Below are 386 nucleotides of genomic sequence, written 5' to 3'. Positions count from 1 at the left end.
AGACTCTGTCTAAAAAAAAAAAAAGAAAGAAAGAAAGATTACAGTAAGGAGAGCATAGTCAATTCACAAGTAGAATGGATAAGACTTAATGACCAGTGAATGTGAGGAAAGAGAGAGTTGATGTCTTTTTAAGAGACAAGATGGGGCCGTGCATGGTGGCTCACGCCTGTAATCCCAGCACTTTGGGACGCCGAGGTGGGCAGATCACAAGGTCAGGAGATCGAGACTGTCCTGGCTAACATGGTGAAACCCCATCTCTACCGAAAATACAAAAAATTAGCCGGGCGTGGTGGTGGGCGCCTGTAGTCCCAGCTACTTGGGAGGCTGAGGCAGGAGAATGGCGTGAACCCAGGAGGCGGAGCTTGCAGTGAGCCGAGATCACGCCA

This window comes from Papio anubis, unplaced genomic scaffold, assembly GCF_008728515.1.
Source record: "Papio anubis isolate 15944 unplaced genomic scaffold, Panubis1.0 scaffold927, whole genome shotgun sequence".
NCBI lineage: Eukaryota > Metazoa > Chordata > Mammalia > Primates > Cercopithecidae > Papio > Papio anubis.
Note: the sequence above shows the minus strand (reverse complement) of the source record.